At 48.4% G+C, this 25,060-nt stretch overlaps 1 protein-coding gene across 6 annotated transcripts in view; it reads left to right on the plus strand.

Moving 5' to 3' along the window:
- Positions 1-6,248: 6,248 nt before the first annotated feature.
- The window catches only part of ST6GAL1 (ST6 beta-galactoside alpha-2,6-sialyltransferase 1), a 43,527-nt gene continuing 24,715 nt past the window's right edge, over positions 6,249-25,060 (plus strand). Inside the window, exons 1-4 of one of the 6 annotated variants that reach the window (XM_015637963.3) lie at positions 6,249-6,364; positions 20,847-21,013; positions 22,017-22,139; positions 22,387-22,439. The gene's annotated coding sequence lies outside the window, so the exon portion shown is untranslated. The remainder of the gene's footprint in view (positions 6,365-20,846; positions 21,014-22,016; positions 22,140-22,386; positions 22,440-25,060) is intronic. The other 5 variants (XM_015637962.3, XM_015637966.3, XM_015637964.3 and 2 more) reach the window with 5 other exon arrangements.

Here is a 25,060-nt window from a genome sequence, read left to right on the forward strand (position 1 = left end):
TCCCCAAAAAAATGAAAATAAAAGTGCCAAAACACACACCCAAACACTTCAGAGACCCCAGAGAGTGAGAGACTAGGGCCTGTGGAAGCTCTTCACTCAAGTGCAAAGTCAGGCAGATTTGGGCTGACTTTGCAGAGAAGCAAACTGCCACTCTCAGAGAGGCAAGTGGGATAATGCAGAGCTAACTAAATTCTGGATTACCATGAAGTAAGCAAAATTTTGGGACTGTCTTCCACCAGGAGAGCTGATGGTTGTGTCTTGGCTGTGACAGCTGCACTCTGCATCGGCAGAGGGAAGGGCAGCTCTTCTGCAGGCAGGAAATCTTTCAGGGATGGGCACTGGCCTCTGATGACCCTCAGGAATGAACACTGACCATGGGCTGCCTGCAGTCAACTGCACTCTTCCTGCTAGCCTAAAAAACAAGTATCCAGGAGAAAGAAATGAGACTGCACAAGGGCTCCTCTTGCCCAAGAGCCTGGGCTGGGGAACTCTGTCCTTGTCCAAGGAAATTTCTCTTGCTCATCTCTTGACCTCCCAGACTGTTGGCTGTGCTCCAAGAAAAACCTCCTCCTCCTCCTCCTCCTCCAGAGCACTGATGGGGCTGCAGCAGCCTTACCTCCAGGAAATGAGTTAGTGAAAAATTCCCAGTACTCCCTTTCTGCTTGTACAGCTTCACTTCAGCTGGGAAATCCCAGCTGCCTCCTCCTGCTGCTGCCTTAGTAGGTTATGGCTCACAGGGTAGGTGATACTGGATTTCTTCCAGAATTAGGACATTGCCTTAGATGTTCAGATGATCATTTGAGGATGTTTCAGTTACATTCTGAACTTAACCAGTCTACAAATTGGTCTTTGGAAGACAGCAGGTTCTGTGGCAATAGCAAGGGCCTCAAGTTCCCCCCTGAAGATGTTGTGTAAACTCTGTGATTCTGCAGAAAAGGATTTCCTTATTTTCTTTGTAGAAAGGCTAACAGGCCACCCCCCTTTTCTTTTTTTCTAACCATGATCAAGATAATGTGCAGGGGTTAGGGGAAAAGCGTCACTCGTAATCTGATTCTGCTAAGCTTAAAAATATATGAGTTCTCTTACCTAAATAACTTTGGTGCCATTTTCTTCCCCACTTTGTAGTCTCAAAGAGCTGAAGACATCAGCAATGTACATAATCATGAATGATGGTTGCAGGAGTCATTCTAGGTCTTCATTGTTCAGAATCCAATCTTCTCTACCGTGTGAAGAAAACAAAGAAAATTCTACCCACAGTTTATTTTTAGCTTGGCTGGAGCATAACAGTGAAGGGAGTGGTGTGATTTTTCTCACTGGCATGTTGCTGTGCATCATGATCTGGCTTCAGAGCAACCTTCTCCAGTGCCAGCATGAGAGGAGGTGGGAGGTGAGTGGGGCTGGGTTACCTGTGTCTGTGCATTTGCTGTTCTGCCCCACTGCTGTAAAATAATAATCACAGCCCTGGGAGGTTATAAAACAGTGTACTTGGGGTTGTGCTGTGCCCAGAGCGCAGCGTGGGGCCCCTGAGGCAGAGGAGCAATGTGGTCATTCCCTGTGACCAAAAACCACGTCTGAGAAAGCCCCAGATGCCATGACCTGCCACACTGGGTTTCACTCAATCTGCAAAGATTCCAACGCCCTGCCAGGCCCTGGATTGTGCAAAGAATCCAGCCCCCTGCCAGGGCCTGGTAAATGCAGAGCCTGGGCAGAGCAAAGAGTGACTGCTGTGTTTAATGTGTGCTGTACTTGACTTCACACCTTTCCCCCTGCCCTCACCCCGCTGCTGTGCACACAGGCAAACCTGGGCTGCCCTGACAGGGAGCTGAACACAAGGGCATCCCTGCTGAGCCACATCCCAGCTCAGGCTCTGGGGCCCTCTCCCTCCTCTAGCAGATGAGGGATGATGAGCTGCTGTGCCATCCTAAACTCTGTGCTTGTGCTGGTAAGAATTGGATAGGAACTGTGGCCCACAAGCTGCTGGGATTTGTGCTGACCCATTCATTTGCAGGCAGGATCCCAGCTCAGAGTGAAATATTGCTTTCTTCCATGGGAGGCAACTCAGTGACACAGAATTTTCCAGCCAAAAGATGGGATCTGCCTGTTTTAGTTTGGGCTGTGTGTAGACTTGCATTTGTAATGTCTGCAGCTGAGATCTGAGACAATTGAACCTGCCTAATTGTTGCTGTGTGTATATGCTGCGTGTGTGCCAGCATGGGTTATGCATCCTCCCTTCTCCTTGCTCCTGCTGCCTGGGGAGTGCTGTTTCTGCCACACTTAAATGTGTCATATTTTTATTGAATAGCAACATCCCAACCGAAGAGATAAATACAACACAGGCATAATGAATCATGGGCTCTGTGGGCTTGCTCAGCCCCAGGAGGCTGGAGCAGGCCAAGGGATGAAACACCGTGGTCTAACTCTTGTTTTCTTCACTTTTGCCTGCTAAGTGTACCCATGGCAATTCAGAAAACAATATTCATCCTGCCTGTGCAAGAATCCAGGGATGCTAAAGAGGCCAGGAGAAAAGCATGTGCAAGGGTCAAGAGGGCTAAGTGGAATCATGCTCAACATCCCTGTCTGAGGAGGGGTCTGGCTGCTGCTGCTGCCTGGGGAGCCTGGCCAGGGGCTGGAGGACACTGATCTTACAAAAAAATCCTTGGTTGGGCTGAACATGAGCCTCTAACAACACTCCCACTATGAGAAAAATAAATGAAATGAAGAATACAGACAGAAGTGCAGCCACTTGCAGGCTTCAGGACAGATGTCAAAAGATAAGGCCTGACTGGGGAAGAACCAGAGATGGGCAGCAAGGAAGAGTGGAGGACTTGGAAACATGACCTGTGAGGGCAGGAGGAATGACCTGGCATTGGTGAATCCAGAGGAATGAGGACCAGGGGGACCAGCTAAGCCTTTCAATGTATAAAAGACTACCACAGAGTAAGGCAGTAAATCAGCCTCCCACTGGGGACAGGGGAAAACTACAATAATATTTTTGAAAAGACATTGAGAGGAACTTTCAAACTGCAGGATAAATAAGGACTGGAAAAGATACAGGTTGGCATATCTCCACCATCAGTTGTTTTTAAGACCAGGTTAGACAAACCTCTGTCAAGACTGCAGGGTCTGGCAGCAAGGAAGGACAATGTGGGGTGTTAAGATTAATTTCAGTGGTTTTTTTTGTTAGCTGGTTTCACTGTGCAGAAGCCAGAAGCTTCTGGAGAAGATTTCTGCCTTTGCACAGGGTGAAGGTATTCCTGCACATCCTGAGCATGGTGGGACTTCCCTGCAACTGCTCTGCCCAGCACGTGTGGTTTCCCTGCAGTTCAAGGACAGTCAGGTCAGGCAATCGAGGAGGTAGCAACTTTTTGTCATAAAGCTATTAAAGCTTTAAGCAAAGAGCTAAGAAATTGAAGATGTGGCAAAATATTTTTTCATGTAAAAGCCACTCAAACCCACCTTAGGGGCGTCTCGGTAAAGGAAGGAGCCTTTGAGGAAGATTCAGTTTAGAAGCCCCATAAAATCATTGTTCTCGAACTTCTAATATTAGCAGGCACAGAGCATAAATATTAATCACTTCATTGAGCAGCTGAGTGCTGCTCTGTGATGTTTCCAGCACTGCACAGCTAAGTGTGCCCCTTCCCCACTCATTCATGACTAGATGTCACACACCTACAGCCCATAAAATCAGTAGTGCTGGGACACACAACAGCAGCTGCTGATGCTGGGGGTGGTACAGGATGAACCTGAACTGGCCTGGGATGTGGCTGGGACAGGAGAAGAGCATGCTTGGACAAGAGCCACCTTTATATGCTGTTATTCTGACTCTGTCCATCTCTTTAAAGTGACAAATCGAGAGGGGTGACTATGACTCCCAGCCCTTTTCCCTGAAGTGCTTGCTCTGCAACATAGGAAAAAGTGACTTGGATGAAGATTCTGGTGCCAGCTTTGTTCTCCAGAAGGAAGCTCTGCTGGAAGGTAGGAGTCATGAGCCTGAAAAAGCCAGCACTGCTCAACACAGCCCTCTGGAATTTGGATGCTCTCCCTCACTCCCCCTGTGGTCTCCTGTTGCTGCTTGCCTGGGGGCATGGCAAGGTAAGTGGGTGAGGTTCACCCTGCAGAGGCTCCTGGGCTCCAGCACATTGCTTTCGGTTATCTGCAGATTTTGTAAGAGTTTCCAAAGGTAGGGGAAGGGTTTTCTCCACCATGGGTGGTCCCTGTTCAGGTACCCTCATGATCTGAAGCCCCTTTACAGCAAGAAGGGAGGGATGAGCAGTTTGTGAGTGTCTGTGGGTGTGGGTGTTGGGGAAGTGTTACAGTAGTTTGAGGATTTCTGTACTATCCAGGCAGATGAAATTGTTAAATTATGCTTTTTTCTGAACACAGCACAGCACAAGAGGAATCTGAGCTGGAGCCAAGCAGCAGTGAGAAGGGGACTTGTGCAAGAGGGGAGTGAGTAGAGGGATGAGGCAGAAAGCAAGCCCCATGTTCCTGACCTGGAGCCCTGAAGGGGAGGGCAGGGGGCTTTTGTGCAGCTCCTTGCACTCACAGGTGGTACCTACCTCCACACGATCTAAGTACAAAAAAAATGAGAAGATGCTGAGTGAAGGATCTCAGCCCAGGCTAAGACCTCTCTGAGCAAACATCCACATAAACATACCCCAATTAGTGGTAAAGTGTGGGCTGGCCAGCTGCCCATCTCATTTATGTCCCTACTCAAGAGAGCCGCAGGAACTCATCTGCCTTCAGGTTCAGCACATATGCAAGGCTTAACCACCTTTTAAATGTCCTAAACCACTCTGTCTGTCCAGGAAAGAGTCTGTGTGCTGTGAACCCACAGCTTCAGCGCTCATGCTCCAAGAGCAGCACTCTCAGCCAACGGTTCTGAAGGGCACGGGCTGTGTAAACCCACCCAAGACCTGAGTCCTGCACCTTCTCCAGGCAAGCAGGCTCTGCCTTCCTGATTCTCCAGGGCAGTGCATCAGACTGCTTGCAGGGAACATCCCATCCAGCCCCTCTGCATCCAGGGAGAGGCACCAGGAGACACCAAAGCCTCTCCCCATCAGCTCTTCCTCCAGCCCCTGGCTCAGACTGCTACCAGCCATAACGGGAGAGCCTGGGGAGTGCACACGGTTGCAATGTGAATCTGGTGGCTATTTATTTTCTGAGGGTTTATTTTGTAATACTTTATGTATCCTTGCAGGTGTTTCATGTTCTCTGGTGTTGGAAAGCCCTTGTGAAGACCTTGCTCCGTCTAGCCAGAGCAGAGAGGCACATTGTGCAAGGGAACATCATCTGCAGCCAAGCTGGGAGTAATGCACAGTGAGATGCTGATTTTGGATACAAACTCGCAGGATATAACCCCACATCATATGCTGACTCCTTTCAAGTTGGAAAAACATGGATGAACCCCAGAAACAGCTTGCTTGCTCTTTCCAGTTAAGCACTGGAAGCACCGCAGCCGAGACAGGCACAGTGGTACCGTGTCCTGCAGCCCCAGTGGGGACTGGCACTGATTTAAGCAGGGCTCTTTTTCTGGCTTGCTTGGCCAGGGCTCAGAGTTTGAGCTTTTATGATCACAACAATCAGGTTGCCTTGCCTGGACCCTGATTAGTACATAGCTTGGCAAAACGTACGGCACGCACTGATCCCTGCTTGTGCTTTTGTTTGACAGAGAGGAGGCCAAAAGTAGCTTAAGGCTGTAGCCAGTCGCAGGCAGGCAGTAGCCATGTACCCCATTTTCCAGCTGTGGCATCCCTGGGGATGAAGGAGCTGGAGGAGCCATGGCCCGGAGGGCTCTCCCTGGGCACCACTGAAATAGGTGCTGGGGGAAGCTGCCTGCGGCTCGCTAATGAACTATTGATGGATCTGCGGCGTATATTCAAAATGAGCCCATAGTGATGGGGTTAGATGGCAGCTCTGCCAGCGCGGGGCTCTGCCCGTGTCCGTAACGGGCTACGATCGTGTTTTGTGCTTTTCCCCACGGAGCAGGCGGGCAGGGCCGGCGCTGGGGCCGCCAGCGAGGCGCTGCGGGTGTGGGGTGTGTGTCCCGGCCGTGTGCGGCACCGAGCGAGCCCCCTCGGCTGGGGCTGCGCCCCGCTGCCCGGCGCCGCTCCCCGGGCGCACCCGGGCTGGGCTGGGGGGCGGCTCGGGGGCTGTCGCTCCCGGGCAGCCGCTCCTCCTCCCCGCAGCTGTGCCGTGAGGGGCGGAGGATGAGGAGGGCGAGGAGGATGCCCCGTGCCGAGGCAGCCGGGCTGGCGGCGCCTCCCCCGCGCGGCGGCCCCCGCCTCCCCCCGCCTCAGCGCCTTAAATGCCTCGGCCGCGGCGGCAACAAAGGCGGGCGGCGGCTGTGAGTGAGGGGCCGGCGGTGAGTGACCGAGAGCCGGTGGGGACTGAGGGGCTGCGCTGGGGGTGAGGGGCCGCGGGGGTCGCAGGGGTCGCAGGTGCCGCGGGAGGACGGGAAGGGCCGTGCCCGGCCCGGTCCCGCCGCTCTCGGGGTCTCGGCTCTGGCGTGAGGCGGCCCCCGGCTGTGAGTGGGCTCCGGTGGGCAGCGTGGGGCGGGCGAGCGCCAGCTCCGCTGCGGCGTAACTTCTGTTCGTTCTTCTTATTTATGTTTATAATCACGTCAATATAAACTTCTAAGAGCGGCAGATGTGTATGGCGGCTGCCCGGGCTGCCGGTCCCTCCTGCTCCTGCTGCTCTCCCCGCTCGCCGGGGCTTTGGCGGCACAAAAATCCTCGGTGGCTGCGGAGCCCGCCCGGTGGAGGGAGAGAGGATGGCAGAGGGGGATGAGGCAGAGCCCGACCCCTGCCTGCGTCCGGTTTGTGTTCACCCTCGCCTGAATTTGACAGATCTCTGCTGGCCTGGGTCAGCCCGCAGCGAGTCGTAGCAGGGGATTTACTCCGTAAGTAATTTTAGAAGTAGCTGCATTCGTCTCTACTAGCGCACAGCAGGTCGGGCTGCAGAGAGAATAAATAATGTGTAGCGTGTTTTTTGTGCTACTGTGTACTCGTCTTTCAGGGTAAATCTCTGTTCCTGCATTTATGAGCCCCTGGTAAATCAGGGCAGTGGACGGGAACCAGGGGGTGAAGCAGTGGGAACTGCTGCTGCTTTATCCTGTTCCCTTATCTGCTTGCTGCAACTGGATCTAATCCCTGGCAGTGTCAAAACAGATACATATGCAAGGGGAAAGGTGCCATGGCAGAGCAGCTGGATGTAGCAGGAGATTTTCTTGGCTGTGATGGAGTGAGAAACCAGAGCTGCCTATTAATGTGCGAGGAATGAGTCTAATTTGTGTGACTCCTCCTTTAGTGGCACCCGCACAGGACTGCACTTGCCTAAAGACTGGTAGCTAACCTGAATTACTTTTTCTGAGCTGGGATAACTTTAAATAGATGTGAGTGCTGTGATGCAAGGCTGCATCATCCCCCTGCTCTCAGAGGGGAAGAGTGGAAGGAGACCCCAGCAGAAAAGGGTAAGTATACCTAAGGTGTGTTACTGAGGGGGAAGGGGTCAGCTTTCTGTCCTCAGCTTTTGCTGCAAAAACTTGGGTATTGTACTGACCTTGGTTGTGTATGTGGAAAGTTCTCCTCATCTCCTGGTGTCCAGGACAAAATGCAAACACTCATCCATTGTGTTTCATAGCAGCACTGTGGTTACTGTGTCCCGGAAGGTTTAGGTGGAGTTCTAAATGCCTGAGGAGCTTGTTTAGATGTGAGTGATGCTAAATCCTCCCCAGGAGGAAGAATATTAGCAGGAAAAATCTTCCCCGAAAGGCCCCTGGGACAGAGGCCAAGAGTGTCTAATGAGGCAGACTTTTCCTGTTAGCTGCAGCTCTTGATGTGGGAGGGTGGGGGCCTGGGGGGTTGGGGTGAGCCGATGTGGAGATCTCAGAGGGCAGGCAGCCCATCGCCAGGTTTGCTCTGCTCTGGGCAGCTGATATCTTCACCTGGGCATAAACCACTGCTCTGGAGGTGATGCAGCTGCTGAGTTGAGGCAAATTGCCTGTTTTCTTCTGGTTCAGCAAATAAATTGTTTGATGATGGTGCTGCAGGGATGAGCAGCTCTGTAGTGCCAAGGTGTGTGCTGTGTTGGTGTTGGGGATAGGACGGCCAAGCAAGGCTGCAGCTTGGCTCCAGATAAATCTATCCACTGCTTTTCTTCTCTCGCTTAATTGTTGTTTCTCTTAGGTAAGCTAAATATGGTGGAAGGAGCAGTGTTTTGTGGGTTTAGGGGGACCATTGTGGGGTCCTCTGCCAAAATGTGTGCCTCTGGTAAAAGTGATGCGTGGCCTGAAATTGGAGATGGATACAATAGTGAGCTGCCACATTATCACTGGAGCTGCAGCACTCAGTTGGGCGTGTATGTGTCTCTTGCTGGCAGCAAATCTGAGGTTAGGTTTCAGAAGACAGGAATATCTAATCATATCTACTTAATTCCTGGACACAAAAATATTTGTTGATGTGGCTTTGAGCAGGCTGCCTGCTCTGGTGGGTGCTGTTTGTGTGCTCCATAACTTGGTTAAAACCAAAGAGTGGAAATGCGGGTGTATCATTGTTCATGGAGACCTAGTGTTTTAGGGACAAAATAGGTGAATACTTAAACCTTGTTTAGCAGTGACTGCTGGCAGAGTCATCTCCTGCGGGAGCTGGGAATACACGAGAGGAAACAGAGGTGCCAGTATGAGGTGATCAGAGGTGATCTAACGAAGGGCAGAGCAGATGCTGCCAGTAATGTTCTATATCTTACCTGTCCTTGAGACAGTGGTGCAAGAGAAGCTGCTGCAGGAGCAGATCACTGTGCACTCAGAGCTTTATGTCTCTGTGGCTCTGTTGGAGGTCAGGCAGGTGCTGAGGAGCGTGTCCCAAACACCCACACAGGCACCTCAACCACAGCACCTGGGCAGCACAGTCTGACCCAGCTCCTGTCCTGCTCCGGGCTGGAGGAACCAGCCAGGAACCGTAATGGATCAGGTTGTGTTGCCCTTCGCTCTCAGGCTGACTGATGTGGAGGAGATGATTGAATTCAAGTTCTTTGGCTGACAGTGCTTCTCCTCCCACCCTTACTCTGCTGCATTGGCAGGTTTTGGAAGGGCAGAAATTATGCTGCAGTCGTGGTCCTCATCTCTTTCCTCAGGAGAGGTTCAGTGGCATGCACAGCTGCCTGTGAAAATGTCCTTCTGTTCTGTACTCAACATTCTGTAAAAGGTCTGACAGAATTGTTTTGATGATACTTTTTCAAAGTATTCAGACCTTTTTCATGGCCCTCATATTTTGGAAGAGTGATGTAAATCACAATTCTGCACAGGATTAGCAATCGGAGAGCATTATGAATCAATCTGATACTTTGTCTCAGCCATAGCCCTTCTGAGAACACTGACCTACATATTACAGCTTTCACTGTAACTGCTTCACCAAGGACAGGCTTTGCTTCCGAGGGTAAGGAGGCCCGGCGGATGGACATGTTTGTGTTTGAAGAACATTCCTGGTGGCTTCAGATGTGCTTCAAGTCTGTGCTGCTTGACTGGAGAACTTGTCAATGAAGTGTGAAATACAAGTGGTTCCTTTGAATGTTCTTTTAATTATAATTGTGATGATGAAAAAGCTAGAAGATGAAATGAGATGCTTTCTGTATAAAGTGCTCTTAGATGTCGAGCCAGCAGGGATTGCTGTTATCAGATCCTCTAATCACTTGTGTGATTAAAAACCTTGGAAAAACTTACATGTTTGAGCCACTTGATTGTAGGTAAAAATTGAGGTTTACTGCCTTTTTGAATGTCTCCTCAGCCTTTGGTGAGCTGTGAACCCAAAGCTTCTGTAAAATCCCTCCCTGTGGGTCACCGATGGCACTGAATGTGAATGCACATCTGCTTGTTCCACTTGCAGATGAGTTTTCCTGATTCCCAGAGCCACAAGGTGAACGATGGTAAAAAGTGGTGTCTGCAAAGCAGTGACTCGTCAGGCTTAAGTGCTGCCTTAAACCAATCTCTCTACCTGTCACTGTGATTCCAGCTGCACAGGATAGATGCTTTGGTTTGAAGGCTGCTGGGAAGCCATGGAAAATGAGTGTACTGGTGTGCACGTGCTTCCCAGCACGTTCCAGTAACACAGACCATGGTAAAGACCCTTCCAGGTGGAACATGTGTACAGCAGTCTGTTCACATGCAGATCTCGGGTATGGAACATCACTTGGTTGTGTGTGTGTGTCAAGGAGCTCTTCTGTGAAACCAGAGGAGGTCTGCCCTGCAGTTTTTTGTCTCAGCAGGTTCCAAGCTGTGCCTTTGCCTAGTTTGGGTTTGCTGGTCACTGCAGCATTTGGAAGCTGCCTGGGGTGCTTGGCTTGGGGTGTCTCTGAAATAAAAGCTCTGCCACCAAGTCCTCAGATGGTCTTGAATGTTTGCTTGTGGTCTGTTGCTCACAAGTTCCCACAAGCTCTGTTCTCAAACAGAGGTTGGTGTAGAAAGCTGCAGCACAGCATCTCACAGTTTCTTTCTCTATAAATAGCTAAAATAAAAGGTCTGTTTGCAAGATTGGAAACAGTGCTTATAATATCTCACCTTCTAACAGGATGCTGAAGTGCGGCAATGCCTCTACTGTTTACCTTGTCTCCTGTGCCCCAGACTCCTTTGCCTGGGAATGGTGTGTCTTTACAGGCAGAAGGGAGCTCTGTGCCAGACTTTGCTAACATTTCTCTGCACTCCTGATGCGTGTTAGCTCTGGGAACTGGCAGCTACTGAAAATGAGCTGAGCAAAGCTGCTCCTGGTACCTCGGTGCTGCCGAGGAAGTGGAGAACCCGAATGCACCCAGCACAGGATGCCAATCTGTCTGGCTGTACATCCCACACTGATCCCTGGGCACTGGCTGGCATGTTTGTCACAGAGCCCAGCTTGTGCCTGGGACTCCTAAGGCTGGTGGAAACTGTAAACAAGCTAATGCTCCCTTCTTAAATATTGCATCCATTCTGCTTACAGTGGTTGCAGCCCTTTGGATTTTAAGCTGTAAAATTTTGCAGAAAAATAAAAGTTCTTGACAGCAAGGGTGAATTTTTTAACAGGCATTGCAGTTTGCCCTTTGTGTCTTTGTGGTACAGCATTTGCTGGTTGGAAATCAGAGGGGTTCCAATAAACCTGTGTTCACTGGATTTTCTGCAAATACCCTGTGAGTGCCAGCAGAGTTCCAAGTGTGTGGGAGAGTGTGATGACCCTCATTGGCACTGGAATGACAGCAGAAAATGCTAGGGCAGTTGTGCAACAATGACAGCTTTCTAAAATGGATCTCCTGCAGGCTAAAGGATGTCTGTGGTCCTGGTTTCCCCCTGCTAATCTCAAGGACCTGCTTTTACCGTGAAATAATGTTTAAGGTATAACATCAGAGTAATGACTTTTTGTTCTGAATTTATTTGTAAGGCAGAATCCTTAGGAAAGGCTGCAGCAGAGCTCTGTTGCCTGAGCTGCTCTCTTCCAAAGGCACAGAGCATCCCAAAAGCAATTAGTTTATATCTTAAATTAATATAAAACTTACCAGAGATGACATCTTTATGCTGTGAGCTGCACTGCCTAGCAAGACTGAAAATTTGAGTGTGATCCTTTGTTAACTAAGTTGCGTTAATGTTTATTTATTTGGTTGGTTTTTGTTTTAATCTCCTTCTCTCACAGTTTAGTTGTTCCTAAATTCAAGATTTTACTTTGGTCCAGGGATGGATGATCACTCTGTTAATTCCTGGTTATCCCTGTGACCTGACTGTGGTCTTGCCATTCTTTTTGCTTGCAAGGGGTCTTAAAGAAATTAGGAATTTAGATGTAAAAGATTGTAATTGTTGGAGTAAAATCTCCCTGTTGGTCTCATGAGACCCCACTTGGAAGGCTGCACCCACCTGGTCTGGGGTTCCCAGCACAGGAAGGACATTGGCCTCTTGGAGCAATTCCAGAATAGGCTGCTGGGATTATTAGAGGGATGGAGCACCTCTCCTGTGGAAAGGCTCAGAAAAGTGGGATTGTTCAGCCTGGAGGCAGCTTCAGGGTGACCTCATTGTGGCCTTCCAGTGCTTGGAGGGAGCCCGCAGGAAAGGTGGAGAGGGACTTTTTACAAGAGCCTGCAGTGACAGGACAAGGAGAAATGGCTTCAAACTGACAGAAAGTAACTTTAGATTGGCTATTGGGAAAATTCCTTCCCTGTGAGGGTGGAGAGGCCCTGGGACAGGTTGCCCAGAGAAGCCATGGATGCCCCAGCCCTGAAAATGTCCCAGGCCAGGCTGGATGGGGCTTGGAGCAGCCTGGGTTAGTGGAAGGTGTCCTTGCCCATGGCAGGGGGTTGGAACAAGATGATTTTGATGGTCTCTTCCAACCCAAAACCTTCTATGGTGATTCTATGATACTTTATATTTTTTGGGTTGCTTACATTTTTAGATAAATTTATATTTGTACTCCAGCTCTTTTCCAGCAGAACTTCAGTGTAAATAATTGTCAAGGAGTTGGGTGCTTTGTAAGTGAGGTCCATTAGCAGAAACGGAGCAAAGATGGAAAAGCTGTGTTCTGGCTCCTCTGGGCTGGTATTTCACAGGCAAGTCTGATGAATACTTTATATGTTTTATGAGAGTCTGCAAGGTGCTGGATGGATTTTGTTCTCATCCAGATGATAGTGTCTGTGAATATAAAGCTTGTTTCTTATTAACAGCTGTTCTTGCAGTCTTGAAATCCATTTTTCACAAATCCTTATATAGTCCATGAGTGTTGCTTTCTTGGGAAGATTGTCAAAGGGTGACTGGTTGTGTCTTAACAAATTCCTTCCAGAGCTTGATAACATTTATTTTGTGAAGTCTGTAGCTGCCTAGGGAGCTGCCTTGTAGCTTTCTGAACAGAACCCATAGTGGAGAGAAACCTCCTCCCCAGTAAGGGATGTGTTGTGACTCGCCTCCAACAAATGCTGCAGGGGCGGGTTTCAACTGGACAGGGATGGCATCCAGGGTGAAAGAATTGGGAATAAGAAATTAAATAGTCCCAAGGATATGTTTTAGTATTGGGGACGGGGGATTCCCAAAGACAAAAATGGAATTGCTAGAAATAAGTATTGCTTGTGCCTGTGACATGAAAGGGTATTTTTAGAGATACGGGAGTCTCCAGTTGGAGAGGAAGGAAGAGCAGTGGTTGGAATGCCTTGTGTGATGGGTCGGTCAGACTTTCTGCTTAATAGGACAAAGTGAGGGATCACTGGCATTTTTAGGCTTTTCAAATTTAATTTAATGTTTGTTTAAAGAATAGCTGTCTTGAATCCTGCAGACTGAGCAGCTTCCTGGGGATAAAGTGTATGAAAAGGTGATGGAGCCTTGGAGCTGGGCAGTGGTTCCATGTGCATGGAGCACTGCCAGGCTGCCTGCTTTTCCAGAGGTGTCTGAACAGAACAGAAAGGTGGGGGAACTGTGTGGATGTGATGTCATTTTCCGTAGATTTAGCTGCTGGTTTTCGGAGCAGTTGTTACTTGTGTCTTCTGTTTTATTCTTTTACAACGTAGTGTGGGTGTGGAGTGGCAATTATTTTAGGTTCTATGGATGTGGCTCAGCAATTTCAAAGGTGGTTAGAAGCGAGTTTTTAAAAATTGAGGTGAACTGCTTAAAGTCTGTACCTGGGGTAACAGTCAAGTTAATTTTCAAGTGTGATACACCACCCCTGTCCCTTTCCACTCTCAATTTTGGAGACTTCTTGCCACTTTGTAAATCACTTTGCAAAGCACCCATCTCTTTCAGATTAACTGCATGTTTTAAGGTTAAGAAGTTTGCCTGGTTATTAGGTGAGTGCAGTTGGGTAACTATTAGATATTCATGGATGAATTGTTTAATTAGATGATCATATGCTTGCAATCTAAGGAGAAAAATACAGAAAGGTTAATTAAGGAATGGTTAGAAAATTTGATGTCAGAAATGGTGTTAAATTTCAGCCTGGACTCTCTTAATTAAAATTAGTTTAGTTCATGCTGGAAATGAAGGCAATTTATCACAGCTGAAGATGTGGGAGTGTACCAAGGTCAGCAATGCATATTAACTCATACTTTTAAAATTATTTTCTGGCATTAATGTAGCTTGAATTTTCCCCGTCTGTCTTCACGTAGATAGCAAACCCTGTGGGAGGCTCACTTATTCGAGATATTGCAGAAATGCCTTTTTCTTCCCCACTGCACCTTTGCGACCTCTGAGCTGAGCTTTTACTGAGCTGGGTGAGGACGGCAAGTCAAACCCTGCAGGTGATGTTTCAGATGCTTAATTGTGCACCTAAGCACTGTCCTGCTGCTGCCAGCTCCTCGGCTCTGTGAGGAATTCCCGCATGTCCTGCCACACGGAGGGGAAGCCGAGCACGGAAACAGCCAGCCTCGGTGGGGTGACTGCCTCCGGGACAGGAAAGGAGCGGCTCTGTCCCCGCTTTGTCACAGCCGCTTGTCCCGGCTCAGCCCTGCACAGCCCAGCCTCAGATCGCCCGTGTGTCACAGCCCGGCTCAGCACCTCTGTGGATGCTAACAGAGAGCACAGTGCCTGGGGAAAAGCAGGCCTCAGTCTTGCCTGAGAAAGTGGCCTGGGAAATCATAAGGAGGAGTTAAAACAATCCTCAAAGATAGAAAACAGCCTTACAGGTGCTGTTTGTCAGTTTCTTCTTTTCTTGCAAGAGAAGGTGGAGGGGTGGTGTACCCCACTGACCAATGATGGTGATGTGTTAGTTTACTAACCAGTAAGAGGTTTACTTTCCTGTACTTTCACATATCAGTCTATAAAAGAAGATCTGAGGTAATAAACCTTAAGGAAGAAGAGAGAGGAAGAACTCTCCTGTTCAACTCACAAGAGAGTCTGTGTCGTTCTTCTCGCTGTTCCCAATAGAGCGACACACCTCGGCTGGGAGCTCATCGGGGGCTGAGCTCCTACAGCCAGTTGCTGCTGTCCGAAGATCTCTCATCTTCCTTCTCACCTTCTACCCACGTGGATTTCCCCTGGTTGCTCTAACTCCCTAATCTGGAGGAAAACAAACGTGGGGTGTAGTTAAATGCTAGGCAGGGCTCCCAGTAAGTGGGGAGAGCAGCTGGGAGCGTGTTGCCAGCCCCCCACATTCCTGAGTGCTTGTGCTGTTGCTGGCCAGCTGGTGCTGGAGACTGCAGGATGCTGGAGATGACTTTTGGAGAGCCTGAGCCACCAGGGGTGCCCTAAGCCCACCTGCCAGGGTTTCAGTAACCACAGTTTGTGTTTGTGGCTTGCTTTTTCCATCACCAGCTGCTTTTCTGAAATGGAAAACTCAGCCTGGGTGAGAAGGTGGTCATATCCTGCTTCTCCCCATCTGAGACTGCCTCTCAGGTGTGTTTTAATGCTGTGTCCTGCAGTCTTGAAGTTGTTTTAGAGCATTTCCTTTGACCAAATTCCTGGCTAGCCATATGATCCAAGAAACCTTTTCATCTTAGAATGAAGGAGCATCATATTGCTCCTTCTAGCCCCTTTAAGCCCCTGCCAGATCCCTAAGCAGCCATCTCTTAGACAGCTTTTGGTTTCTCTGGTCCCTGAGCATCTTTTAGCCCTCCTACATCCTTGGCTTCCTTTCTCTTAGGTTTCATGAAAACAAACTCTTGGGGAAAAAAATCCAAAACCAAAAATACCACTGCGAAAACCCCTACCCACACTCCAAATGTCCAAATGCATTCTGTCTTTTTTTCTCTGTAGTTGCACTTACTATTTTTCACAAGACTGAATTTAGCTGTTGGTGTTATCAGTAGTTCTAATGATTTTATTTTTTTTTTATAGCCAGTTACCAGGAGACTATTAGCTGTGTGTTTGTGTCAAAAAGTAGGTGTAATGGTTTAGAACAGATGAGCTGCAAAAACTACCCCCTTAAAAAAGGCCTGTGGAGAAGCTAATTTGGTGTTGCTCACTGGAGAAAGAGATTCTTTCTCTGGTTCGGGGAGGAGGATCAAGGAAGTTCGATTCATCCTGAGCAAGATGGGTTTGAAATGGAAATATTGGTCTTTGCAGTAGCTGGGAAAGGCAGTGTGAAAGTTGGGAGGTGTGGGAAAAGGCTCGTGCTGGGGCACTGCTGGGATGAGGCTGTGACTGGGTGAGAGGTTGGATCAGCCATAACTTGCACAGGTCATCCTTTTCCATGGCCACCTGTAGGTCCTGCTTGAGCTGTGGCTCTGGGGTTGGCTTTGTCCCTGTTGCTGCATTGTATCCTGGGGACCGTGGGAGATACAGTCCTGCTTCAGCTTGCCTTGCAACAAGTGAGTTTCTGTGTTCCTGGGAAAAAAGTCCAATAGCAGGGGATTTCCTCTCTAGGGTATCCCAATAATTGAGCCAGCCTAGCAATCAGTACTGGATTTTCAATTCCTACCCCTGTTCTGGGTAGCAGAGGTTGAGGTCTGGCAGCAGTGATCGCATCAGTCTCTGATCCCTGACTAAAGCTTTTGCTTGAGTTTTTGCTTGAGCACTCACTGCCTGAGTGCTTTTGCTGCTTTCTGTGTTCTTGATTCCTTGAGCCTCTCTTCTGCAGAAGGGATGGTTTGGGGTTTCTTGCTCTTCTATTGTGCTGCTGAAGTTACAGTATTTGCACAGAGCCAGTTCCTCTGAGATGATGATCATTCTTCTGTTCAAGCACAAGCTGCCAACTTACAGAATTAATTGCCAGTGGTCTGCAATAGCCCTTGACTTGTCCTAGAGTTTGCTTTATTAAAAGGAAATAGATCTTTAATGAAAGTGGAAGGACTTCTGTAATTTCTCTGGAAATACAGAAGGGGTTGCAAAGCCAGGTTCTCAGAAGGCAGGACAGCTTTTAATTTACACAGACCAAATTTGGCCTCTGTGTGTGCTGCAGGTTCTGATTGTGTGGTTCCATAGCTGCTGCTTGGCTTGATGCTGCCTTGCTCTTTGTGCATAATTGATCTGTATTTGTGGTTCTTTGGTGGGGTTTTCATTTTCCTTTTTACAGCTCTAAGGTTGTGCTTTACTTGTGTACTTAAACCTTGCCCCAAGGACAAGTTGTCCAATAGGCCCCTCTGCAGTGCTGCTCATAAATGTGTGAGCAGCTGCAGTTCATGGTGTGTTTGTGGGAAAGCAGCTCTGTAAGTGGGGAGCTGAGGCACGCACAGGGTACTCGGCCAATTCTGGGTGCTCTTCTGGGAAGCTGCCAGGAATTCTCTCCTCCTAATTTCTGATGTCCATGAAATGGAATTCTGTGGCTGAGAGCTCAGCTTGTCTGCAGACATGGTCATGAGACTGTCCTTCTGCAAGGGTCTGGCAACAAGGGATGTGAGAAGTTTATTCTAAGGTTTGTTTGATTTCATAGCAGCTGTAGAAGAAGCAAGGCAGAAATCACTTTTTTGTCAACTTTGGCTTGCCTTTCCAGAGACTTTATCTGTCTTTTGTGCCTTATTTACTACACCCTAAGAAAAAAAAAAATCTACTGAGAAAAAACCCGCCCAGGCAGAAAGTTATTTCATCACTGTCATTCAGTGAGTGCTTCTGCTGTGTGAAAGGAGTATGCTGTGACAAAATGAGGGGCAGGATTAGGTCTTTTTTGTGATAGAGGTCTTTTTAGGGATAGAGGAGAGGGCTGGGCTGTCTACCACACAGGCTCATCCTGCTTGAATCATCACCAGGCAGTGCTGATGAAACACTATCCTCCCTATGGAGCCTGAGTGGGGAGGATGGGCTGTACAGAGGGGATTTGTTGGCTGGTTGACACCAGGGGAACCATGGGATCTACCAGTGGCCTGAGAGCAGGCATTTGCTCCAGTCATTACATCTCTTCAGGCCAGTTCCCAGCCTGCCTTCCAGTCCTTGCCTTAGTGGTCTTCATAGACCAGTCCTGGTCTGAAGCTCTTCAGTGTCTCATTCCACTTCCTTCTTGTCTGCAATGTCTGGGTTTCACATCCTGCTCCTTGTGTCTGGTAGACCTGCTCCATCCTGGTTTCTTTATTCCTCACATCTTCTCATCTGACTGATATGACCAGAGGGTACTGCTATCCCTGCTGGTGGTGGCACTGTTCGTGTCCCTGCTCCCTCCCAGCCATGCTGGCCCCTGTCTGAGCCTCTGCTATGGGGCTTGGGGGCATTCCTGGCTGGTGCTCTGCTCTGTAGAGGCTTTAATGATTTTCCATTTAACTGTGAATAACCTGGCAGGCAGGGCTTTGCTTATTGCATTCTGGAAGAGTTGTGGTGCAAGATTTCTAACTTTGGGATGAATCAGCACTACCAATTAAGCAATAAACAGATACCATTTCTTCTACAAGATGACAGCAAGATGTTTTCCTCTGCCAAAGCATCCATCAGGCTGTTGGTTAAGCTGTAGCTGGTAAGGTAGGAAGGAGAAATAATTCCTCACTCATATGAAAAAAAAGAAGTCACAAGTCTGCATTGACTGCCAGTGGGAGGAATGCTGAATGAGAGAGGAGGCTGTTGCCTCCTCCTCCTCCTGGTCCCACAGTCTGGTGACTACTGGCTGTTAGTGCACACACCTGTCACACTGGAGTCTGGATGTTACTAGAGTGTATCAAATCTCTTCAGGCACCTGGGCTGGTACTTAACTTACAGAACTCTCCAGGATCTTTCCATACAGGTCCTCTTAGGAGGGAAGAAGAATTAATGATAAATTAATGAAAACTTTTACGTTGGTCTGAATTGAGGAGTAAGTTTTGGCCCCTAAATAACCTTGTCATCTTTCCAGCTATTGTCTCTTTTGCTAATTACCTGCTTGTATTCATGATGGGGAAACTTGCCATGCGGAAATGTTGTGTAGATGAGTTCCTCGTGTTCTGATTTGACCAGGGGGCAAGGAGGCCTGATCACTCATGTTCTCATGGCTTTCAGAACAAGTGCTGAGGAGTCAAGCTCTGCCAAGGGGCACTGCCCACTCTGCAGCTGGTGGCTTGCAGCCCCCAGCATCGGCTCTGTGCAAGTCTGGAAGGTACTGGACTGTCAGAGGTACTCCTGAGCAGCCACTCTTGCTGTCCTGCTCTGCTGAGGGGCACGTGTCCCCTTGATCCTTTTGCCTCCCAGAGATGCTGGTGAATATTTTGGAGCATTTTGCCCTGTTAGAAGGAAGGAATGGGTAAATGACTGGGAAGCTCCCAAGGCTCCAGCCTGGCTAATGTTCTCCCTTTTACAGCTCTGTGGCTGCCCAGGCTCTGCCACAGCAGAACTTGCATTGCCTCAGGTGGCATCTCTGGGCTCACTTTCCGGTCATGTATAAAGGCAGACTTCAGCAGGGAGCAGGTAGCCAGGGCTGGATTGTTGTATAATTTTAAATATACCCTGAAGAAGTGTTGCCTGGCTGGACAACCAGTGTGCTGGCCTTTTTCAATTGTCTGTGCTTCTCTGAATACCTTTTACCTCCTGTTTGCATCATTTTTCTCACTTAAATGCACCCTTTCTGCAGGCCACAAAGGCTGGTGTGAGCACAGCCTGCAGCGAGGGGATCCTGCTGAGCTTGCAGGCTGGGGACTTCCTAGGCTGGCATGTGAAAGTGCTGGGGCTCTGGCTCACTATTACTCATCCAGCCTTCCTGGAGTGCCTTACAGCTGTCCTGGGGGTCTGCCTGTGCAAATTTCCTCACTTGCTGTGATGGCTGACCGTGAGATGCTTATCAAAGATGCAGCCATGCCAAGACACTGCTGCAGGCTGGTGGACACAAAAAATGATATTTTTCAGTCTAGCAGGTAGCTGTTGCTGGTTTTTCCTTTCTCACCTAACCCTCGAGTATCATTCTAGTTTCACTCCCTCACCTGGCAGGAAACTTCACCAGCCTGTGCTGGTGGGACCTCAGTGCTTGAAGTAGGGCATTGTGTGCCTATGCTGTCCTACACTGCTGAACATGTCTTTGCATGTCTTTTTCATGTCTTCCTCCTTTCTTGCTTTTTACCTTTCTTTTCTTCCCCATCTTCCTCCTTTTCTTCGTCATGCAAAATATATAAAGCCTAAGCTTACCTTTTTCCTGCTTTGCCTCCCCTGCTGTGGTGTGCTGCTGTGGCTTGGGGTCCCATGGATGCTTCAGGCTGGCTGTAATTTGGGATATGGAGACCCAAATTACTGGGACCCCTTATTAAGCTGTGAGTGCTTGGGCTCCCTACTGAGAGCAGAAAGCTGAGCTGCTGAACTTGAGATGGAGCATATGCCAGGCCATGCACATACACTGGAAACTTGCCCAGGGCAGGATAATTATGGGAGGTAGTGTTTCCTCAAGCGGACTGTGTGCTCTTGCTTGCTAAAAAGTCTTGTGATTAGTATCTTATTTAAGAGGATTTTAGGATGTGTGCTGCAGTTACACTGAGTTTCTTTTAGAAGTAGGCAAGAGGTTGGAAATAAAAACTCTGTAAAGGCTCTTTTGTGTTTCCAGCAAGGGTCACCAGGTAATTGCACTGCATCACTCCTCTGTTGTCAGTAGGCAGTAGGTTTTGCTGTGGATGGCTCAGTGGAAGAGGGATCCTTGAAGAGCTTTGCACACACTTTTGTACAGGCTGCATTCTTAAAATCTCCTTAGGGACCCATAGCTCCAGCACTCAAGGTCGAGTTCTTCTTGCCCTGATGTCAGCATTACCAGCTTTCCCTGACTTCTGGCATTAGACTGTTGTGAGTTCTGCAGCCAGCAGGTGTTCACCAGCAGGTTTTGCCTTCAAAACAAGGCTCTGTGTGGTGTTTTACTGAAGTAATGTTTGAAGGTGTCAGCAGCTTGATTGTTGGCCTTATCCAGGACACATGGTGTGGACACACCACTGTCTGCATGCTCTGGGTGTTTCTGTGCCACTGCTGACTTGCTGTGTGGTCTTGGCTGGTGGTTGTAGTCTCCTGGTAAGTCTGATGTGGCTATCTAACATCTTCACCCTAATTTCTTTCCTAGGCAAGAGCACTCAGTTAAAAGGGACATGGGAGCATGAAGAATTGCATGGAGACCACAGATGTGCTGCTTGTGGTGGCATCTCCTACAGCTCTTACCTGGCAATCTGCTGCTGCCTGGAAGGGATTGACAGGAACCTTTGTGGACAGCAAAGGAACCTGGAGATGAAGGTGAATGACCATAGCTCTTCCTCTTTTATTTTTCCTTGTGCCTTTTTTCACTTCCATGTCTGCAGCAAGAGCAGGGCTGCTGTCAGTGTGACAAGGCAACATACATTGGGGCACTGCTGTTTGCATTGAGGCCATCTCATGTTACAAGCAGAGTTGGAAGGATAGTAAAGAAAACAGGGAGGGTTCCCTGATACTCCCTTAGCAATTATCCTACATTTCTCTGTTAAAGCAAAATAAAACATTCTGCTTCTTGTGGGAGCCCTTGTAGAAGCTGACATGTATTGGTTTTGTGCCAGAGATAAGAGTCTGATATCCAGTATTTATTCTGACTTGCATAAGACGAATATGAGATGTGTACTGGGGCTCATTTTGATAAAGCTTTCCATAGAAACCCTGTGGGGACAGTGGCTTTGGCTCTAGGTTAGAGTGATTAGCTGCCTGCTTATACAGCTGACCTCTGCTGATCATGCCTGAAGTGCTTCTGTTGGTGATGTCACTACTTTTGCTATCACTCTTCCTCACTGGTATCCTGCCCCTTACCACAACACTGCAATCCTTTGGCTGTTGCCCTCGAGGATGACAGGTGTCATGTGAGCCATTGCAGTGATGGTTGCTGATGCTGGGACCTCCTTTTTTCTCTTGTGCATGGGAAGGCTAACTTGCTAGGAAGCACTTTTAGAGGCAGCTGCAAATTGCTATTGGGTTTATGTCTTTTTGTTCTTGAAGAAGGTTTGGGAGGACCTCATTGTATAGCTGTTTCTCTGAATATTTAACTTGCTGGCATCAAGAGTTCTAGCTGTTGCTCCGTACTTCCTCTTCTGCTGGAAACATGCTAATGTCCTCTCCTCCACTTAAAATGTGACCTTTAATATGGAAAATGCACCTCCCTTTCTTACTTTCTGGCTGAGCAACACTTCTCTCTCCCAGTGTTGTGTTACCTTTAGCATTGCAAACTAGAACACTTGGGCGAGGGTAGTGGTGTTCCAACAGCCTGCTTGCCTAGGGCCCACTGGACTTCTAACCCCAAAGACACCAGAGAACAGCCAAAATCTGCAGAGAGATCAAGACAGAGCAGTGTGGAGCCTGGGGAGCATTGGCAGGAGTGGGAATGCTCTGCTGGAGGTAGGTGAGTGGAAAAGAAAAGGCATAGCCCATTGCCTTAGGCATTGCTGGCAGCTGCTCTTTTCTTGGGGAAAGAAGAAAACTAAGCTGGAGACAGTTTGATTTGTGGTTAGGTGGGATTTGGGTGGAGAATAAAGGATTAAAGAAGCAAGTCAGCCAGTCCTCTGCTGCAAAACTTCTTGTTTTGGTTGTTGTACAGAAGCAAATTTTTTTTTTTTGTTCTGTTTTTCTTATTTGTTCCCCTGTGGAAGTCACCTGCTCATTGGACAAAGATGGGACTTGAGGTGTGATGCCAGGTGAGCTGGTGAGTTGGCTGGGTCTCATGTGGATATGGGAGCCATCCTCTCTGAGGCTGTGGGAATGCAGGGCACATCCACGTGCAAGGCACAGATAGGCAGCAGGGACTGGGACTGCTGGCCTTGATTGGGTGCCTGACTTTGGGACAGCTGAAACTCAAGGCCAAGTTGACCTTTCAAGCTCAGATACACCTTCTTGTGTGGAGATATTCCCTTTCTTAATGAGCATTCACCTTCTGTTTGTGCCAGAACAAAATCTTGAGCCCCTTTTGAAACGCTCAGAAGTCTTCCTTGTTGAACATCCAAACCCAGCCCTCTGTTCCCAAGTCTGGTTTCAGACTAGGCAGGCCTGGTTAGGCCTGGCTTGCAAGATGGCAAGGCTGCTGGAGAAGTTGGATATATGAAAACCACCCAAGTGATATATACGGTCTGTAATATCTGTATATCTACCTACCCCCTTCTCAGAAGTTACATTGTTTTATATGTTAATATCTGAAGTGGGAAAGGGACTTACCTCTGAAATAGGGAAGTAAAACCAAAAATTGGCACACACCCTCCTTCATGCCCCTGTGGCTGTGTGGGAGCCTCTGACCCCCTTCTGCTTTAGGAGAAAGGGGCAGAGCCTGCTTGTTGGAGCAGAGGGTTTGTTGTGTGTTGGGCACAAATGGGCAGAGGAGAGAATAGGGATGTGCTTCAGTGTGTTGTGTCCAGGTTTAGGAGTGATTTTCCATGGAGGGTGTCCAAGCAAGTGGATACCAGCAGCAAAGCCTTTGACCATATACTGAAATAATTCCCATCAAGGTAATGGGATGATGCACCTGGAATGGTATTGTGTAAGATTAACAGTGCAATTTATTCTACTTGTGCTGAAGTGCAGTGTGAACCTATCTGCATCTGTTTTGGCTGCAGTTTTGTGTGTGCTTTACTTTAGAGACAGTCCCAGCAGAGCTGTGAGTTTTGGGCAGCTCTGTCAGGAGCTGGGTGTTGATGTACGTGGCTCTGTGACCTCTCTCCACACCGGTGGCTGCTCTGTTTTTGTGTAGTCGTGGCTTCTCTGTCTGAAGTCTGTGCTGTGGCAGGTGACACTTGTCTCAGACACTGCTTTGCACTTGAAGCATTTTGTGGGACTTGTGCACAAGCTCTGAAATGCCTGGATGAACAGGCACTGCATGCAGTGGGTCTGGGAGAGCTGGGGGAAAAGCTGACAAAACTGAAGGAAAGGACTTCCAAGAAGGAAGGTTAGTGGAGGGTGGAAGGAGAGCTGGTGATAGGATCTCACCAAGGCAGGAAGGCAACTTGCTGCTGCTGCACTGGGGGAAAGGCCACAGAAATTAGGGCATCCCCTTGTTTGTGCAGTGTGGATGCTGGAAGGGATGTGACAGGCCTTAGGGGAAGATTTCCCTGGAGGAAGAGGAGAGTCCCAGAGATGCTGACACAGTAGGAAAGCACCGCAAAGCACCTCCAGCCTCCTCCCGTGTTCCAGGCAGCGCTGTGCATCCCTGGGCTCTGAGCACAGCTCTTGCACAAAGCACTGTGGTTGGTGATGGGTGCTCAGCACCAGCACTGCTGCTCCGTGGGCTGGGGCAGAGAGCAGAGCCCGGGGCTTTTATCTGCCCTGCCAGCAGCAGCACCATGGCCACGTCCAAGGCATTGGGGGAGCCGACGCCTCCAGACCAGTGTGTGTGGTGAATTTCTGCTCTGCTCTCACACAAGTGGCTTTTTGCCTCTTTGGGCCATAATCTGCCAAGATATCTGAAAGAACTCTGATGTTCAGTCAGCTTTTAAAGACCTCCCCAAAATGGCATGGGAGGTTTGCTGCAAGTTTCTGAAGCACTGGTGCTTCCCCTGTTTGAGATGCCCCCAGATAATGGTGTACAGAGATCCAAACATGATACAGAACCTAGGAACTAGGGCTGGATTTCAATTTTTAGCCTTGTACTTTGGGGAAAATACCCTTAAATTACTGTTTAGCAGACTTCAGAAAATATTCATCAGGCTGATGCATTTTTTAACTGGTGATTTCTATATTTGTTACTTCGGAGTGAGGAAGAAAATTTCAGACCTAATGACATGTGAAAGTAATTTCCTTTGACAGCATAGAATTCTGGCCTATATTCATGTTGGACAGCTAATGAAAAAGCTTTTATTTCTGAAATGTCACTGTATTATGAGTGCATTATTTCTTAACTCAAAAATAGATGAGGCTATGTATGTAAATATATGTGTATCTGTTACAAATCCAAGAGAGAGTGCATGTTTCAGTGGAACAGAATTACTTTAGCTGAATTCGCCTGACTCTTCAAAAATAATTAGAAAAAGCCCCAAACCAAAAAAGAAAAACCCACAAAAAGACCAGTGAAATGCAAATTAAAAATCTTTAAATAGTTTGACAGCTTTACTAGGCTGCTCTGCTGTTTTCCTTTGCTTTAATAGTAAGGTGCTGTGGCTCTTCCTACATGAGAGGAGTTATTCTCACCAGCATACCCAGGGCTTGAGGATTCTCTACCAGTTTAGCCTCAGGGGATACTGGTACGACAGCATGAGGAGCAAGAAAAAAAAATCATGTGCCTCTTGTCAAGAGATAACCAGCACTTTTTATCTTCAGATGCCTGTGCAAGCTTAAAGCACA

Source organism: Parus major, chromosome 9, assembly GCF_001522545.3.
Source record: "Parus major isolate Abel chromosome 9, Parus_major1.1, whole genome shotgun sequence".
NCBI classification, from domain to species: Eukaryota; Metazoa; Chordata; class Aves; order Passeriformes; family Paridae; genus Parus; species Parus major.